Source organism: Felis catus, chromosome D4 (assembly GCF_018350175.1).
Source record: "Felis catus isolate Fca126 chromosome D4, F.catus_Fca126_mat1.0, whole genome shotgun sequence".
Classification (NCBI taxonomy): Eukaryota; Metazoa; Chordata; class Mammalia; order Carnivora; family Felidae; genus Felis; species Felis catus.
In genome coordinates, this window is record NC_058380.1 from 69,244,846 (window position 1) to 69,263,803 (window position 18,958).

The following is an 18,958-nucleotide window of genomic DNA, read 5'->3' on the forward strand; positions in this document are numbered from 1 at the left end:
GATGGACACTTGTGTTGCTTCCATTTATCTCGGCTATTGTAAATAATGCTGCAGTAAACATAGGGGCACATACATATTTTTCAAGTAGTGTTTTCCTTTTCTTTTGGTAAATATCCAGTAGAGGAATTATTGGACCATATGATAATTCTATTCTTAATTTTTTAAGGAACCTCCATACTGTTTTCCATAGCAGTGCACAAGGGTTCCTTTTTCTCCACATCCTCACCAGGACTTGTTATTATTGTCTCTCTGATTCTAGCCATCCTGATAGGTGCATGATGATAACTCGTTATGGTTTTCATTTTCATTTCCTTGATGATTAGTGACGTTGAGCATCTTTTCATGTGCCCTTTGACCATGGAAAGACGACCATGTCAACTTACAGTCAGACAGGGGCAAAGGTAAGTGTTAACTTACCCTTCAGTCTCTTCAGTGGCCTACCACTGGGGTCAACAATGGATGCTCTCGGGGATACTGAGGTGCACACAGCCTGGGCAGTGCTCATATGCAGCCTGTTATCTTGGCAGGAAGATGGACACTTGGGTAAGTCAGAAAATAAAACAGCATGAAATAAGTACTCCCACACCAGGACTGTGGGAATGCAAAGAAAGGACTGACTCTTCCTGATTAAGAGAGCCAAGAAAAGATTTGTGACAAAGGTGATTTTTAAGCCCAGCCTAGAAGGGTATATATGAGAAAGTGAGGAGGCTGTTGCTGGCCAGCATGAGTGACGACAAAGGTGCCTGACTTGAAGGTTCTGGAACACCATGCTCATGAACTGGGGCCTCATTCCATACACTGTGGACACATTGTCAAGTACTTTGAGAAGGGATATGATGTGAAAAGAGCTTTGCTTCTGAAAACTCACACTGGTGCCTATGCACAGGGTGAATGGGACACAGAGAGATGGAGCAGGAAGGCTGGTTAGGGAGCTGCCACCATATTCTGAGAAGACCTGAGGGACCCTGACCAAGATGGGGATAGAAGGACTGCAAGACAGAGACTTTAAGAAGGAAAAATCAACAGAGTTAACAATTGACTGGCAATGGAAGAAGAAGTAAAAGGAAGAATCAGGATGACTCTGAGCTTTAGAATAGTGAATAGAAGGAATTTTGTACTTCTTATTAAAATTGGAAGTAAAAACAATTGGGAGGGGAAAGATCATTTTTCTTTGGGTCATTCTGGCCTGGGGCTCATCATTACTTGGATAGATTACTAGAGCTGAACATCAGATTTTGCTATGACTGCCGGGAATGGTAACCGACTTTTTTTTTTTTTTTTTCCAAATAGATAATACTTAGGACTGCTCTTAGGATAGGTCTGTTACCAATTCCTTCACTGACCGGCTCTAATATCAGTAGCCAAGGGGCTGTCAAGCTTATCACCATATTTCTGCCAACTTACCCCATCCCAACATATTAACTAACCCCTTTCCTTCAGCCCCAAAGAAAGCAATGAGAGGCACAAAGAATGCAAAACAAAAAGAACAAAAGCTTTGAATCAGATAGTACAGGACTCCAAAACCAACGCCTTCACCTCTCAGCTGCATGACCTTGGGCAAGTTTCTTAATGGGTCTGTGGATGCTAAGACTCTAAATGCAAATGGACTTTGTATTCTCCATCATAAGAGGCCGGGTAGTGACGGCTTCTGTGACTACCCAAGATTGCCTTCACAGTGAGCGATGGCTTCATCCATTGCATGCTTATTGCAACATCATCTTTGTCATCAACTGCCAAGAGAGCAGACCAAATGCCCCACTTGGGGCAGCAGGGGAGGAAGAGCATTTATCAGCTAATTCCAGGCAGTGAGAGAAGCCAGAACAGATAGATCAGGCCAACCATCTCAGAGGAATGAGCTGCTCCCTCAGCAATCACGCAACACTGGCTATATATGCGTGCCTGGGGAGCATCTCAGTTTTGAATGGGTCATTGTTATCGTCATAATTAATATCTTACATCTGTACAATGTTTTCCAGTTTTAAAACACTTTTGTGCGCATTATTGTATCGTCACAGAAGCTCTCAGAGCTACAGATTTTTACCCCCATTTTACAGTTGTTAGTAATAATTATGACTATGCATTAACAATACAATATGGCAATTACATTAAATTATTAATTAGTTTCTATATTTCATGCCTTGTGCTAAAAGTTTAGCTTGCATTACCTCATTTAATTCTCCTAACTCCTAGTGGTGGGCAAAGCTAGTATATCTGCTTAACCAAGGAGGAAACTGAGACACTGAAAAGTTAAGTCACTTGCATAAGGCCCTACACAAGGCTGCACCAGCTCCAGACCCTCTGTGTCAACCACTGACCAGATTGCTTTTCTAGGAGTAGCAGAAGGGGGCACAGTGTGGTTAAGAGCTGCTTCAGAGGTGACAGGATTAGTAAGTATAGATCTGCGACTCACTCTACCTATCTATTCTAGACTTCATGTTATCCCCTTGGCCTCCATGTGTGTTTGGAAGGACAAAATAGTGAAGACCAATTCCCATTACTGATGCAGGAGATAAGAGTATAAGAAGTGATTACTGGGCGCCTATGAACTCCTCTTCGGTGTCACTAATCACATAGTCTGTCCTTACCCCCTCACAGATGCTATAGCTGAGGGCTGCTTGCATTGGGACAGCTGCTTCTTCTATACGACCTCTAGCCAACCCCTCTCTGGTTTTACCAGGCTTCATGGTCCCGGATTTCAGCTGCACTCTCATGACTTCTCCAATTGCTTGACCCCCACAGCCACTCCATGAGCCCTGGCAAATGTAAGCCCAGATATTGGTCATTCTTCCCAATCTTCTTGAGGTCTGTAAACATTCCTAAGATGATGCTCAAATAGTTTGTTCTGCCTTGATTGCCCGAAGGAGGCCATGGCCTCTGAGGGGGCAGCTAAGCAGTTTGTAGAATTGGCTACTGCAATTGCTTCCTAAATGGGCTCTTTTCATTCCTTCTCTTTGCCCATTCAGATCTGATCTGATATCCCTGCTCAGAAACCTTTAGTGACTCCTAGTTGCATAAGAATACATTCCACACTTCTTATACCATATTGATTCAGAACATGACCCCTGCCTTCTTCCCTTCTGTTCCCAACCACTGCCATCATTTCAGGTATTCCTCACGGGTCCTGCACTTTCTTGCCCTCTACCTCTGCTCAGGCTCTTACCTCTGCCAACAATGTCTTTTCCCTCATGCTTAAATCTGGCCATTGTTTGCCAGGGCCTAGTTCAAAATAACACCCTTCCATCAATTCTTTCCAAAACACTCCTCTTGTAATCTTTCTTGCTCATGGTTTTCCCAAATATGTTATTTGCACTCATCATAGTATATACTACAAACCGTGCTGTGTTAGAATTATTTTTATGAATGAAAGTCACACATGTGTCTATAATATCCCCCACTTGATTGTGAGTGCATGGAAAAAAGGGATTTGATATTATCTGCTTTCGTCTTTTTTTTCACATATAAAATAATGCATGATGCAATATACAGCCTGATAAGGTGGGAATTAGTAGATGGGAAGATAAAATGTTAGCTGATGACTGATGAACATGAACTAGCAGAGAAGTGGCTCATCCTTTCTGGGTTTCCTTCCAGCCCCACACTAAGCCCAGGGTCCCAGGTTGTCTTCAAAGAAGTACCAGAGCTGGTGGGGGGTGAGCACTGATCCCTTCTCATTGCCACACCAGGCTCTGCTTCTCATTGACTCTGGCCACTATGTGATCACTGCCTCTTGGCAGCATTTCAGTCACCAAGCCAGGCAGGACTCTCACGTCTCTCCCCTGGTGATGAGCCCTGGCTGAACAAAGTGATTACTGCATTAGGAAGCATAGAAGGTACCAGGTGGAAGTGTTAGGAGTTCTTTCTCTCTCTCTCTTTTTGAAATTCAAACTGGGCCAACAGTTGATGGCATTCTAAACACTCTCTTCCCCTTAATCTGAATTTTAGCAACGAGAAAATTGGTGATCTTGTATCTCACTCACCTCGTTTTGAAATTACAGAAACTGAGGTACAAAATAAGGGACTACATCTGTCAGGATCTAGTCAGGAAAATAAAGCCTAGTGTAGCTCTACAAGAAATCAGTCACAGTTTTCAGAAGAGCCTAAAAGCCAAGTACAGGATAAAAAGTCAAGCTAAAGATTATCAATAGCTAAAAGCCCACCACCATCCCAAGAGCTAGAGAAACAAAGGAAGGAGATGGAGGCAAAAAAAAAAAAAAAAAAAAAAAAGGTTGCAAAAAAGGCAGAGCTGCTTGGCGAAAGTGGGGACCATGATATGGAGACGTTATCTGATGGCAGCGAGAGCTCCTGATGCAGGAGACTTGGCTACTTCCTGTTCGTGACACTTCCAGAAGCAGAGAAGGGGGGAGAGACACACCCTGGCTTCCCCCCTTCCCCTCCCTCCAGTCTCTCACCAGTGCCTCTTAGTGGCTGATCTAACCAGAAACCAGATGGTAAGGGTTCTTGAGAAATGTAGTTTGCAGGGGTTGGGCCTCAGTTACACACAACAGAGCAAAGAAAGAACGAGAAAAGGATCTGAGACTTCTCAATGTCAGTTCTTTTCTAATTCATCTACCCAACATCTCTTATCCTTGCTGCCTGTGCCAATATTTCTTGAGTGTGTTTTCTGCACCATGCTCTGTGCCAGGCCCTGAGCACAGAAGACTTAGGTACAATACTGTCTCTGCTTGTCCTAGAGGGCCTTTAAGTCCTGAGGGGGAGAAAGAAGGAAACAACCTTCATGTGATCAGTGCCGTAATAGGAAATTGGCAATAAGGAACACATGAGTGGACCCACGAGGCTAAGGAAAGATTTTACAGGGATGGAGACTTTTCATGCACAGGAAATCAGATAAAGCAAAGGTACAGAAGCCTAAAAGTACATGGAGAAGGCAGGGAGGAATAAGCCACTTCGCTTCAAGAAGTCATAGTGGGTAAGATCTGTCCAAGAGTGGCAGGAAATGAATTGGCGCATCAGGTAGGACCAAGAAGTAATAGGCTCAAACCGGATAAAGGTGACTCCAGGGTATAGGCAAAAGAGATTCCTCCGAGCTTTTTTTGGTGAAAGAGCTTATTTTGCATCAGAACAAGGACTAAATAAGGGCACTTCAGTTTATCCTGTTCTAATTACATCCCCTCTTTGTGTGTCTATTCACTTCCCAATATTTTTAGTGAAATTTTTGAACTGTACATGAAACTTGAAAGAGATCCATCACACATACCCATGATATCCACTACTCAGATTCTCCACTGGCTTTTACTACACTAGCTTCCTTACATACCTAACCACCTATGCCTGTCTATCCATCAAGTCTTTTATTTCTGATGCATTTTAAGAAAAGTTACAGACTTTTTAAGAAAAGTACAGGTAAGTACATTTTACTTCTAAACACTTCAACGGGCATATAATTAACCAGAGTTCAATATCTGTTTGCAATTCTTAGGTAAAATTTACATACAATGAAATGTGCAAACCTTAAATGCAGTTTTCAATGAGTTTTGACAAATGCATTTCCCTGTGTAGCTTAAGCCCCTATCATGACATAGAACATTTCTATCGCCCCAGAAAATCTCCTTATGCTTTTCAAGTCATCAGTCCCAAAGGTAACCACCGTTCTTATGTTTTTCTACCAACACAAGCCTGTTCTAGAGCTCCATTTAATGGAATAACAGAGTATGTACTCTTATGAAAGTATACACTCTTCATTCAGCATGATTTGGAGATTCATCCACGTTGCTGCACATATAAGGGCTCCTACCTTTTTATTGCTCAGTAATATTCCAATATGCCATAGTTTATTTATCTACTCTCCTATCAATGGATATTGGGAATGTTTTCAGTTTTGCTATTATGAATGAAGCTAATACTCTTATGCAAGTATGTTTGATTTCTCTCATGGAAATATATAAGATCAAGAGTGCTGGGTCACACAGTATCTACGATAATCACATCTACCTCACAACGTTGTTGTGGGGATTAAATGGGATGATACATAGAAAGTAATTGGCATAGTGCCTGGCATGGAGAAATCGCTATAATGAGTTAGCAGCACCACTATTGAATGGATTTTCCTGGTAATAATAACAAAGAGTGATAACATAGGACTGTTTCATCATGTTCTCATGTTTCAGAGTACTTCAAGACTATTCTTTTTCACAATCGCTCACCCACTCTCTCTCTGTTCCCTAGTTGAAGAAATTATACAGAAAACACAGTTGAAGTTGCCACTTCTAGACAGAATGTCAACATGAAACTAGTGATACTTCGTGTTTTAACAGATGAATTACGTGGCCTTTCTTTCAAAAGATAATATAACTGCTTCCAAAAATGTCCTCCACTTCTAATAGGTAAGTATCTCCCATCACCTGTATGTGTAGAAAGTATCAGTACACTGAATTTCAGCAGTAGGGAGTAATAGGAAGAGGGAGAGCTCTGGAATGAGGCTGCTCAGGTTCAAATCCTGTCTGTCATGTGAAAGTGTATCACCTAAGATAACTTAGTTTAACCCTTCTAAGCCTTGCTTGCTCCACCAGCAAAATGGGTATATCAATACGTATCTCATGAAATTATTCTGAGGATTAGAAAAAAATGAATGCAGAGCATGGCACATGGTAGGACCTCAATCAGTGTGTACTACTGATGTGTAAAGGGACAGATGGAAATAAGCGGAAGTCTTCACAGCTGCAATTAATAATCCATTACAAATTAATTCATGAGTGGCACCAACTCAGCAATGAAAAGCTGAGCATATTAGGAAGGAATGTGGTCACTTATTATCATTACTTTGCTGATTCTCTTACAGAGGAATTCACTTTCATTTTGCCCTCAACCCTTTTCTCAAATGAAAAACAAAACATGTAGCAATATTTATTCATTCAACAAGACACTGAATGAAGCCCTCCCTTACAGCTGGTCTGTGCTAGGCATAGGGTCCACCCAGATGGCAGACAGAGCCTCTGGCCTTAAACTGCTCTCAGTCTACTGGAGGAGTCAGACACATACGCCAATAGCTACAAGGAAGTCACCTCTTACTTGGGGTGGAAGCTGTTTGGAGCAACTCTGATAGTACTTCCAAGAGAGGCTGCATAACTTGCCTGATAAGCAGGAAGTCCTGGGACGCTGATGTTGACGTGCCAGCTCTTAGTCAAGCAATTAGAGCATGTCAGGATCAGCGGCAGAATACAGCAGAAAGAGCTGTGGGAGCAGTGTCCACTCATCTGCCACCAGCACAGAGTTTCCTCACAACAGCCAACACAAGCAGAGCCCCAGCCTCCAGCTTTTCATGGGAGACTGCCTGAAAGGAAAATGTGCCACAAAGAGAAAAAAGAGAATCAGAGAAAATGGGGGTGGAGGAGATTTGGTTAGGAGTAAAGAGCGAAGAGAAGGAAAGGGAAAATAATATGAGAGGAGTAAGAAGAATGCAAGAAAAATGGGACGGGAGAACCCACAGAAAGGATATACTGTGCCTAGAGACATTACAGACGAGGGGACACCTGAGCTTGGTTTTGTTTCATCTTTTTTATTTTAATTCCAGTTAGTTAACATACAGTGTTATATTAGTTTCAGGTGTACAATATAGTGATTCAGTGCTTTCATACATCACTGGGTGTCATCATTATTTGAGCTTTGTTTTGAAGTCTGAGTGGAAGCTTGAGAGAGTAAGATATTCCAAACAGAGTAAACAGGATAGAAAGGTGTACCTCTGTCATGGAAAATGTTTGGGTATAGCTGGAATATAGTGTGTTTTATTAGGTCATGGACAAATGTGAGAAACATTGCCAGAAAGAAAGAATGAAAATGGGGATCAGATAGCAAAAGGCCTTGAATGCCAAAGTAAGGGTTTGATCCTTTTCCTATAGGCAGTGGAGAGCCACAGAAGGGTTTTCAGAAGGAAGTGACATTCTTAAATTCATTTAAAAAAAATAATAATCTGACTGTAGAATGGAGGTAATGTGCCACCCAGATCCCACTTTAAGAGTGAAGGACTTGAGGGGCGCCTGGGTGGTTCAGTCAGTTGGGCATTTGATTCTTGATCTCAGCTCAGGTCATGATCTCGCAGTAGTAAGACCCAGCCCCATGTCGGGCTCCACATTGGGTGTGGAGCCTGCTCAAGATTCTGTCTCCCCGTCCATCTCCACCTCCCCTGCTCACACTCGCTCTCTCAAGCATGCTCAAGAGAGAGAGAGAGAGACAGAGAGAGAGAGAGAAATTTCTGGGAATACTATCAGCTCCTTTTTGGGACAACTCAGCTGAAAAGATATCCCCTCACCCACAGTCATGCCCTTTCCCTGAGGTGGCCAGCTTCCAGCGTCTGAGTGATGTACAGTATAAAGGTCCAGCCCTATCACCCTAACTTGGAACAGCTCTGAAGGATTATTCTCTCATCTTGACAACTCTCTGCAGGTCTGCTGAGGCTTCTACTGAGCGTGCATCCCAGCCTGAGTTCTCCCTAGACCCAGTTCTCCCTAGTTCTTCCTTTCCTCCCCTCCTCTTTCCTCCACTCTTTCCCCCTTCTCTTCTTCCCTTCCCTTCCCCAAACGTTGGTCCCAAGAACACTCTTCAGTACACCTCTTGTACACTAACCGAAGTCTCAGTCTGCCTTCCAGGAAACCTAACCTAGGACAGTGAAGTCGATTGAAAAGGAAAGAGAAAAGAAGCAGGGGATGAGATCCTATTGGCTTGTGCTGTGCCTGCTGGGACCACACAGCTTGGACTTTCCGTGAAAATCCTCTGCCCAGTTGTAGACCCATCCGGCCACATATTTCCTGTGTTTTCCCTAACTCCTGGCTGGTCTCCTGGCTTCTGGATTTACCAAAATGCTCCAGTGACCGAATTAAATTTTCATCATTTTTTGGAAAACAGAAAGGAGAGTCTTCCAGAGACAACTAAGACACAAAGAGAAGAAAGCGGTGCTCTCACAGGGCACCACAGAGTAACAGAGGATGAATCAACCTTGCCAGAAATGGGGGGAAATGAAATAAACCAACAGGACAGTGGCTTGTAAAACCGATATTCTCTTCTGAAAACAAATGATTCAAGAGATAACACCTTTTAAATACTGTAATAGACACTTCTCAAATCTTTTTAATGTATGCACGTAAACAAAATGTTTTAACAATATCAGAATGAATATGAATAGCAGAATGTCTTAATTTTTTTTCACTTTACATTATTTCATTCCTATTTCCCATGTCAGGAAGAGAAATAACCATTTAATTCAACAGTGGCAGGTGGGGACAATTTGCACACTTGAGTTTAATCACAAAATGTAAATCAGTTGCTCATATAAGGAGACCAGAGTCATAGTGACTGACAGTAAGGTGGGAATCAATCAAACGTCCTTCCTTCAAATGTATAAGCATCAGACATATGCTTCCCTCCCTACACAAATCCTACCCCTGCTAGTTAGAAGAGTTCAGTTTGTTTTATTAAACATGGTAGATATAAGTAATATTCATAAAATACTTATAACATATAAATGATTACCATAAAATGAATACCTCTGTTCTCACTGCCCATTGTTTAAAAAAGAACATTATCGGGGCACGTGGGTGGCTCAGTCATTTGGGCGTCTGACTTCGGCTCAGGTCATGATCTTGCAGTCTGTGAGTTCAAGCCCCACGTCAGGCTCTGCACTGACAGCTCAGAGCCTGGAGCCTGCTTCAGATTCTGTCTCCATCTCTCTCTGCCCCACCCCCACTCTCACTGTGTCTCTCTCTCTCTCAAAAATAAAATAAAAACATTTAAAAAAAGTTAAAAAAAAAGAACATTATCATTACTTTGAAATCCCCTGTGGGTGTCCCAACCTATCTCAAACATTCCCTCCCTCTCAAAATTAGTAATTAACTTCTCAAATTTTGTGTTTTTCATTTCCTTGCTTAATTGCATACAAATATACATGTTTTCATCTTTATACTACACACGTGTGTGTGTGTGTGTGTGTGTGTGTGTGTGTGTGTGTGTAATTTAGTTGTATATTTTTTGAGTTTTGTATAAATGAAATCATACTGTCTGTATTCTTCCCTGGCTTTGTTTTTCCACTCAACAGTGTGATCCTGAGGTTAACCCATGTGTATTTTAATTGAAGGTAGAGTTATTTCATCAACTCTGAATCATAAATACCATGGTGTCCAATGTTAATAAAAGCCCCAGGTAGTCAGAGAAAAGAGACATTTGCAAATCAGTGTCAGGGTTTCCATAATGTAATGGTCCTGCTGAAAACATTGTTTTTTCCATTCCTCTCACCACTCCACTTCCTGCAGGGACACTGGGCACTACTGTCAATGTCACCATGGAAAAATGTGTCCGGTGAAACACCTCTCTCAATGATCCAGGGAATTCAACATCCTCTGCATCTGTAGGGGTGGGACAGGACCAGCACGCAGCCCCATCCCTCTCTTCTCTGCTCTGTGCCTCTCCTTCCCAGCTCTGCAACCAGCTGAAGGGTACCAAACGGTCCCCACTCATCTCACACCCAGATCATCGTGTGCATCATTGCCGAGCGCTGGAAGCATGACCATGCCTCTCTCATATAACACACATGAAGAAGAATGGTCTTGGGGAAACTACTATCCACTGATGTTCTGGACACATCAGTTCAACTGGCATTTTGTTTCTGAGCCAGTTTTTCCAAGTCCGAAAGGCAACCCTCCATGGAAGAAAGGTCATATCAAGAACCATTTCCCCCCTCATTTCAGCCACATAAAATAAGAGTCTGTTCTGTTGGCCTTCTACATTTAGCATTTCCACTACAGCCGCTGCTGGGAATTTCCCCTCTCTGAAGACCAAATTAGATCCTCAGCCAGGCTGCCTGACCACGGAGCGCTCTGGATCCCAAATGTCAAAGATTTCCACCCACAACGCTCTGATATCTTTTTCACATTACTCTGTCTGCAAAGGCATAATTAAAAAACCATTGACTTCTCCTTTTCAGAGAATCTATTTCCCAGTCTCAGGGAGGAAATTTGGTTCTGTAGGAGACATACTTTCTTCACACAGGATGTGAAGACTCAGCAACTTATCTCTGAAGCCTTCCCCAACAATCCCCACAACCCTGGTACAAATGAATTGTCTCCTCTCTATGCCCTTCTCTCACTCCCTATGAATTTCTTTCAGTGTACCCACAATACAGTACTACCTTTATTTATTTAGACAATTTTCTTCTCCACTAGATTATTGGTTCCTTTAGGGCAGGAGAGTATCTAATCCATCTGCACATTCCCAGCTTAACCCAAGGCATGGCACAGTAGAGCCACTCAGGGAATACACCGTATTTGTCCTGAATTCCCTTCTCCTGACCTGTCCCAACAGGTAAAATGGAAGGCCAGCCACACAGTGCCAGATGAGCAACCTGGAACCAGAGAGTAAGTTCCAAGAGGCTGACACGGTATCTTTCTCCAGGAGAGAAGCTAAAGAACATGAAGTAAACCCCATCAAGTCCTTGAGACAAAGGTAATAAACAGTCCAAACTGGGGATATTGAGTACTCATGTTGAGTATGAGATGTTAGGGTGGGATTAATTACTGGACACAGAGTCAAGTGTCATTTGGATACCAGAGTAAATCACAGCAGATCAAGAACAGGCTGGAAGACTTACAAGCATAAGCCAAACAGGCTTAAACAAGTTTAAAGCAAACAGGTTGTAACTAAAGTTTGAACAGCCTTGAATGCCATGCTATGGCATTTGGATATTGTTCTGTGGGACAATGACAAAACGACTCTATGGCACCTGAGGTGAAGTGGCTTCCCTCAAATGGAGCCTGGTGTGAAGCAAGAATGTCTGAGAAGAGCAATGGCACTTCTTGGATTAACAGGAACTTAATTGGAATTCTGCCTCTGACATTAACACAGGGGGAGACACCCATGTGGTTTACAGAGTCTTGGCATTAATTCCATAAACTTATGCTAAAATGGCAGGTTTCAAATGGGGATGGAATCAAGCCATCAGAGCTCTCACACTCATTCTCTGGACCTCAAGACCATCCAAAGATATGAAGCTTTCCTCAGAGTTCACCATCTATGAAGCCATGAGGCATGTTTTTATGTTTTGTTGTTGTTGTTGTTGTTGTTGTTGTTGTTGATTTTAAGAAACAACCAGATAGAGTCTGCAAGTCTACCTGTTGACAGTTTGCTAAGGGTTGTTTGATACACTGAAAGCATCCATATTCCCAGCCTGTCAAATCATACACTGAGCAATGTAAGAGCCATAGCACCTGACACAATGTCTACAGAAATCTTGAGTGGAGAGGGTTTTGCCTGGACAATTTCTGAGAAACCCGGACACCATATAAAAACTATCCCAAACTGAGATCATCTTGGCCAGACCCTCCTGGTTCCCACAGTCCCTTATCTAAAACAAGATAATCAAATCCTGCTAAACATTCCTAGACCAAAATGCAAGGAGAGCATTTCAGACCAGGAAGAGCCCTTACACGTCATCTAGTCTGACACCCTAATATTACAGGTGAATAAATTGAAGCCCAGATGGGGACTAGGCTTAACCAATGTCACAAATCTGTAGGGAAGAAGAACTGGGAACTAAATCATGTCTTTCAATCTCAGATATCATGTCTTAAACACTGACTCAAACATAGTTTTATTTCTTAAGTGACAGAATAATAAAAGTGTAATAAAATGGGAATAAAATAGGAGAAAAATTCAACTCAAATACTAAGGGGGAAAGTACAAATAACCAACAAGGGGGCCCTGGGTTGCTCAGTCAGCTAAGCATCCAACTTTGACACAGGTCATGACATCATGGTCCATGAGTTTGAGTCCCACATGGCGCTCTCTGCTGTCAGCGCAGAGCCCGCTTCAGATCCTCTCTCTCCCTCTCTCTTTCTGGCCCTCCCCTCCTCATTCTCTCTCAAAAGTAAATAAGGAACAAATAACCAACAAAATACACTCTTCTAACAGATGATACAAACCACAGAATACAAAGGCCCTAATTACCTGCATTTATCTTATGAAAATATGAAATGAGGGTGATCAAACCTGGAGAAAACCTAAAGTCTCAACATATCTGGACAACTATTGTTGAGTGCAGGGGAAGGTGAAGTGATTAGGTTTGCCAAACTGAAGGAGACAAAGGAAAACCTGGATGGACCCAAAATGGGGGCTCCGGATGAGAACATAGTAGGTGGAGGAAGGTGGGAGTCCCCAGTCCTATTGCTGCCTCTCTGAAACTTGACTTGCACAGAATTCCCTTCCTGAGCTGTAGTTTCCATAGCCCTGAAGTGGGGATCATAAGAACCATTTCCTACAGCATAATAGGAGCAGCGTGAAATCCCCTGGTAAGCCATGACTTACAGGAATGTAAAGGCATTGTTACTCAAATGTCGATGGGACCAGAAGGTTTGCTTGCAATTCTATGATTTTGTGTACCTGCTTTTGGTAACAAATGACGGAAAAAAAAATACACAGAGAAATAGCAGAAAAATCTCTTCAGAAGGAAGTAAAAGACATATTTAACAACCTAGTAAAACAACCATACATCATGCTGCCTGCCAGACCAGTAACAAACCATAAATTTAAATGGCAAAGCCACAAAAAAACAATGTGGAGTTTTTTAGAATAATGGAATTTCAATGTACCATACATCTTCTGTACAATTATCTAAGCTGTTTCTTGTTTAGGATGATTTTTGGAATTACACTAGTCAAAAAAGGCAGCTGCTAACATGAATTGCTTCATTTAACATTGTTCCCAACCATGTTACCTTGAGAGGGGCATCAACTTGGTAAACGCGGGAAGTGAGTGCTACTCTCAGTTCTACACTTACTTCACCGAATGGCCTCAAGCACATCCCATCTCCTCTCTGGGGCTCAGATTTCTCATCTATAAAATGAATGATCCAGAGATACCATCATTGTTAATGATGAATCTCTCATTCTAGCTATTGAGTTTGGCTTGTGGGCTTCCTAACATACCTGCGTGTGAAATCCTGTAACGAGAAAGGCTGGGCTGCCCAAGTATGGGCACCAAAATGCCACCAAATGACAGATGGCTTGGCTTCCTCCTTCTTCTTCTTTGGACCATTCCCGAAGCAGATGAAATGAAAAAAACAGCTGATTGAGGGTCCCAGCTTTCCTCTTGTCAAATACCTTCCTTCTTCATTGTTCTTTTTATACCACCTCCCACCCCCACACGAACCATTTCAGAATGTCAGTCCCCTCTATGCTGCCCTTCTCAAAACCAGGATATAGAGAACTACACATTTACATATGACATTTGAAATACATTATTGACTGAAACTAAAATGCAGCTATTGCCTGGTACATGAGAAGACCTAGGAACGATTTCTAATCCTTGACAATCAATCATGGAGACATATTCTGAGTAGCCCCAAGAAGAGAGAACTAGGACCAATTAGTTGCAGGAGAATAGTTTTAACATAACACACACCAGTCCATTTTATGCTATTCCTAAACGGTGCCAATGTAATAAAACCTTTTGTCTCTGACATATTTTCTAAAAATAAATGTGTAACTATCTAAAAGCGCCCTGGGTGTATGTATTTTCTTAATATGCTCTATGTGCTGTTATATGTTTTCAGCCAACACGAGCTATCAAGCAGGCTGTATCAAAGGGAACTCTACTGTCAATCTTGAAATGAGTGCACTCTGTAATGGTTATCGTTTATCTATCGTGGCCTTTTTTAATGCTTCTATGTATGTGTGCCCACACATGTGCACACTGACAAAAGTTTTGACCCACAGTGGAATTCAAAAGCTATTTAACAACAGATCTGGACTTTGTAGATTTACTTTTCCTGTTGGTTGTTACTACAACTAAATTGTAAATTTTACCACATCTTAAGATTTCTTTTAAAAAATGGATGACGAAACCAAAGATGAAGATAAGCAGATAATCAGGAGGGTTTACCAAATTGTCTCTGTATTTAGTTTGCCTGTGCTACATGCTGATTGAGGAAGTTCCTGCTCTCCTCTCCATGCCTTACTACTTGATTCAGCCAAGGTCACTCCTTTTGTCCCAGAGAAGTGTCTATGTGGGCCAACTCTTCCAAGCTGGAAGGTGTCCAGGGTGAACTCAGACACAGGAAATACAGAGTAGTTCACTGCTCTGACCACTTTCCGGCCAAATGTCCAGAATCTTACCTATACCATAGCCCTGCCAGATAGCGCAGCTATGGGAACTCCTTACATTTTCTAGCTCTCACTCAAGATCCTGCCCCCTGACTTCCTTGGCAAGGCATCTTCTGAATGTTCAGAGAAGTTCTCAAAGGCTATGTTCAGCTTGCCACCTGCTGGGAGCATCTACCTATCAGTGGCTTAGTGCTTTTTCTTACATAGTTAAGTTTGTGTTTATAAGTAAGCTTTTTTTTGCATTGCTTTTCATTTTCGCTTACATGGACATAATCATTGATAAAAGCAATAAATTTGTGGTTGGGAAAAAGATGGCAAGCTGTCAATTAGAGATTGGTGGAAGACCTTTGATACTGTGTGGCATTGTTAACATCACAAATGATCCTGCAGCCTGGGAGGACTAAGTAACCGCAGTCTGATGGAGGAAGCCATAACTGGAACCATGTGGTTGGTGACTTTAGAGAATATAAAGGGAACAGAAGAGCCATGACAACACATATGACAGGAACCATGTTACAGAGACCCTATATCATACAGATTAAGGGTCTCATTTCCAGAAACCATGCCCTAGTGAGATTTGCTGTAGGTTGGTCAGGGGCAGGGGGCTGTTTCCCAATACTGGAAGTTTTCACACATCAGTCGGGTGGAGAAAGATGTATGTATAAGGATGCTCCTTAACACCATTTATAATAGGAAAGAAAGAAATAAACTAAAATCCAACAATAGGGAATCAGTTACAAAATCTATGGTAAACTCACACAATGGAACACTATAAAAGTCAGATGTAGCTATGTATTTATTTATGTGGAATAAATGTTCAGGGTTCCTGCATGGCTCAGTAAGTTAAGCATCTGACTCTTGATTTTGGCTCAGGTCACGATCTCACAGTCAGGACCTCATGGTCGTGAGATCAAGCCCTGCGTGGGGCTCTACGCTGGGTGTGAAGCCTGATTGGGATTCTCTCCCTCTGCCCCTCCCCCACTCACATTCACTCATGTGTGCTCTCTCTCTCTCAAAAAAAAATTTAATAAAAAATAAAAATATATGCGGGTGCCTGGGTGGCTCAGTCAGTTGAGCGGCCGACTTCAGCTCAGGTCACGATCTCGAGGTCCGTGAGTTCGAGCCCTGCGTCGGGCTCTGTGCTGACAGCTCGGAGCCTGGAGCCTGTTTCGGATTCTGTGTCTCCCTCTCTCTGACCCTCCCCCGTTCATGCTGTCTCAAAAATAAATAAATGTTAAAAAAAAATTTTTTTTAATAAAAATATATGGAAAAAAGTTCAGAATATTTTGCTAAGTAAAAAAAAGTATAGTACAATCTCATTCAGAGAAGAGACTGAACAGTTATGTACCTAATTCCTAACTATACTTATTCCTGAGTGGCGAAATTATAGTTGTTTCTGTTTTGTTTATATGTGTATATTGTTTATATATGTATATGTGTATATATATATTTTTTAAAGTCAACATATAGTTTATATAATATTTTGAGGCTAAAATAAATGAATACAGGTTGATTGGTCTTGGTGGCATTTAAATACTCCTCCAACAACGAGACTGTGAAACTGATTACCTGAAACTATAAATAACTAATGCCATGGCCTCCCCTCCCTGTAACCCACCAACCACACACATGCATACACACACGCACACATGCACACACACCGCTAATCAGGAGGCTCTTCATCTCCTAGATATATGTCACCAGCAACAGCCAGGAAGCCCACTCCTGGGACATTATCAGTCCCGAAGCAATGGCAAGGATTTTGATGGCCACAGCATCACTGCAGCAGCACATTCAAAAGGACAACATGGCTGAAATAACACGTGCACTCTGCAAATAATAAACAGGATGGGCGCAGCTTGGAACAGGTGAACGCCATAGCTTGTTTTCTTTTTGTTGTAGCTCCCCTTTCACAAAACAAGAACTTGCCTTTGGATGTCCCAGGCTGAGCAATACTGTTATTTTGACAGTTGTTTGGTGGCATTGCAGAGGATGACAGGGCACTTGTTAGCTCTCCATCTAAACACACCGCCCACTCCAAGCAGCATACACACTATTATTTCGAGTTGATGGATGAGATTTATAAATACATATGCAGAGGGCAAGTTGAAAATTAGCAAGGAGAAACAGAATTATAATGAAGATACAAATAAATGTGATCCATTTTGTCTACAAAATAGGCCAAAAATTGGATTTTAAAATGAATTGGTGAAAAGAGAATACATTTTAAAATACATTTTAATTAGAGGTTAGTACTTCACATCTCAGGTCAAAGTTTAGGCCAATACTAAACACTAATCCTCATGCCTCTCAGGAGTGTTTCAGATTTCATTCTAAGTAGTTAATGGACCTGAGAGTCCTTTATGCCTCTTGTAAGGAGTTGTTATTGTTATATGAGTAACAGTAAGAAAACAATGTGTAATTATTCTCTAATTTCTTAAGAACACTTACTTACTCCAAAGGCCTGTTCTTGCCTGCTGTGTTAAGATACACAAAACCATGTTAGGAACATGATTGTTTTCCTTTGTTGAAAAACTGAACTCAACATCTAGAACCCTACAAAAACACGTTATTAAAATAGGAGGGAAAACATCTTCATTCAACTAGCCAGATCAGTCTTTTCTTCATATATTAAATATATTGTATCAGAAAGTAAGTTATAATTCAAAATGGTATCTGCACAAAGCCACTGCTGAGACAAATTTTAAGTCCTAAAAAATTTTTTTATACAAGTAATATTTTTGGAGTCTACATATGAGCGCTTCCATATGTTTTCCACTGTTGACCTATGAAAGGAATATCAGAACCATGTTTTATTGAAGAGGATTCTGAAGCTACGGGTGATGAGGTGATCTGCCCAATGCTCCATAGGCAGACACTTTCAGGGCCGGGATTCCAACCCTTGTTTTTTATTCCAAGATTCATGCCCTTTCTGCTTTAAATGAGCTACCTCCCTTTTTCTGCCCCACTGGGTAGTGCTGTGACATACAGTGTAGGTTTACTACTTGAAAATCCCTAGTTTCTACGGAGGAGTAGCTTATGGAAAATGGTTTGTACTAGACAGGTCACCCTATGCCCCACATATGACCTTCTAGTTGCCTAACTCATGATTGTGGTGAAGTCACAGTTATCCTAATCACCCATCATCTCATGACCAAGCCATACAGGAAAGGTGTTTCCTCACAAATACTGATTATTTGGAACATTGTTTATGATGGAAATAATGTGAGGGGCTGGCCCAAGATAAAACAACAGTCATATAATTTAAAGTCACGTTCTATTAACAGGAAGATGTGCAGGTTACTGATGCACAGGGGTTGATTTCAACTGTCATTCTTACCCAAGTTCCATTTGAGTTGAAAAAAATGGAAATAATGAACTGAAGCCCACACTTACTTTGTTAAAATTAAGAGAAAATTTCCCTTCCCACCAAGAAAAACCAGTTGAAAGAAAACATTTGAGAAGTATTTGGGATAATGGAGAAAGCCCAAATTCTATAATCCCAATACCCGGCGATTTAATACTTACTGAGTTATAAGGTCTTGAGCCAGTTATTCAACGTTTTTGATCTGTAATTTCTTCATGTATTAATGAGTTTCTATAAATCTCACAGCTAGGTCCTGACAGAGCCAGGACTCAAAATCAGATTCCATCAGACAGAAGCCTGTTACACATCACTTGCGTGTGCATTTCAGAAGATGAGTGAGCCTACACAAGTGGAGGGTGAGCTGGTACAGAACAGGAAGCCTGAACCTTTCCCTGAAGAATACCAGAAACCAGGTATTGGTAGAAGGTACATGAGAGAAGTTGTTTTAGGAAAAGAAAATGTTCATAGAAAGGTAGGTGTCCACATGAGGAAT